The sequence below is a fragment of the Orycteropus afer genome, unplaced genomic scaffold (assembly GCF_000298275.1).
Source record: "Orycteropus afer afer isolate SDZICR_OR568_19922 unplaced genomic scaffold, OryAfe1.0 scaffold00005, whole genome shotgun sequence".
NCBI lineage: Eukaryota > Metazoa > Chordata > Mammalia > Tubulidentata > Orycteropodidae > Orycteropus > Orycteropus afer.
In genome coordinates, this window is record NW_006921592.1 from 11113369 (window position 1) to 11115295 (window position 1927).

The 1927-nt window shown below is 38.7% G+C and overlaps 1 protein-coding gene across 1 annotated transcript in view; it reads right to left on the reverse strand.

Moving 5' to 3' along the window:
- Positions 1-1927, reverse strand: part of LOC103195150 (guanine nucleotide-binding protein G(q) subunit alpha) — a 370619-nt gene that overhangs the window by 195887 nt on the left and 172805 nt on the right. The window lies entirely within an intron of this gene.

Consider the following 1927-nt stretch of genomic DNA (forward strand, 5'->3'; position numbering starts at 1 on the left):
ACAAGTGGTTATCAGCTACAAGAGTGAAAACATTTTAAATGTTACCAATCCCCTAATGTCCCGGTACAAGATAAATGTTTATAAGGTAAACCTGAAAAATAGTTACTTTGGGTTATTTTGTGCCTGGGATACGACCTGCCTTTGGGGAAAAAAAAAAAAAGTATGTCTAATACCAATGAACTGTACATCTAAAAATGTTAAAATGACAAATATTCTGTGATAGATGTTTTATATCAGTTATGAGCACTCCTAGCGGTGCAGTGGTTAAATGCTTGCTATCCTAAAGGTCGGTGGTTTGAACCCACCAGCTTCTCTGTGGGAGAAAGATGTGGCAATCTTCTTCCATAAAGATTATAGCCTTGGAAACCCTATGGCATTTCTAATTTGTCCTAGGGTCGCTATTAGTCTTCAAATGACTCAAGAGCACATGGCGACAACACATATATGAGTTATACTAATTGCCACCGGATAGATTCTGCCTCATAGTGACCCCGTGTGTGTGAGAATAGATCTATTCCCCTAGGGTTTTCAACGGCTTATTTTTTTCAGAAGTAGATTGCCAAGCTTTTCTTCCGGGTGGACTAGAACTGCAATCTTTTGGTCAGCAGCTGAGGTGTTAACCCTTTGCACCACCTAGGGACTTTAAAAACATAAAAAAGCACATCTCTATCCAGAAAAATTGACACTGAGATGATTTATTCTACCCACAGGATGGTGGCTGAGAAGAAGGCCAGCTTTTGGAAATCTCTGGCTGGGTTTACAAGAATGATGAGGACAATAATGATTCCTATAAATCAGAGTAGCAGAATGGAAGCCTCCAGCTTATTCACTCAATGATTAATGCAGCAAAATCCCTGAAGTATCTGATACATGAAAGCACTAAAGCCATTTGCTTCCTTCGAGAGAGTGAAAGAAGAGATTGCATATCCAGCATGGAGTAGAATCAAATTAGATAATCAGAAAAATTTTACACTCTGCCCATGAGCCTGAGCTCCCTTTGTCCCGCTAGATCCTTTCTGCTCAGAGTTCCCTTTGAAGCATAGAGTGTCATCTTCTAAACTATACAGGCCAGCTTCCAATGCCTTCAGTTTTACTTGATCTAGACAGAACAATTATATTAAACATTGCGAAAAAAGTACTTAACTCTGTTCATTCTTTAATAAGGATGTCATTCATTTCAGATCTGTTTCTAGCATTTTGTTCTTGCCTATCATGTGACTTTCCTGGCATGGAAGAATATGTTCAAAGAGGGGTAACTGCTCCCAATGCTTACTGACACAATGTCGATCCCTTCAGATCCCATGTCACATTGCAAGGTCATTTCCAACTTGCTTTCTATGCTAGTTTAGTCCCTTTGCTAGGCAGAAATGTTTCTTGCTTTTTTTTCTTTCCCCTTTGTTATCATTGTCTCTAACCAGTTCTGCTTGCTACATTAGGTTAATTTGATTCTCTTTGTCAAGATAAATCACACTTTATTTCTTATTCAATTCACTGCTACTTCCATAAACTAAACCAAACTCACTGCCATCAAGTCGATTCCGACTCACACCAACCTCCCACTTCAGCAAAAAAGATCAGTGGTAAATCTTTATGGAAGTAGACTGACCCATCTTCCTCCTGCAGAATACCTGGTGGGGTTTGAACTGCCAACCGTCTAGTTAGCAGTCAAATATCTTAAGCACTGTGCCACCAGAGTACCTTACCATCTCTATATCTATGTATAAAAGTATTCTTCTGTTATTTTTTCCCACAATTCTAAATTACCATACCCTAGAGATCTTGATAAATCACTTATCCTGCTTTGGAGCTTTTGTCTTTGATTTCCAGAATAACTCTCCAGTTATGTGATAGTGTTTCTGTCAAAGATAGCTTATATTAATTTTATATGTATGTTGTTGTTGTGTGCCGTCAAGTCGGATCAGACTCA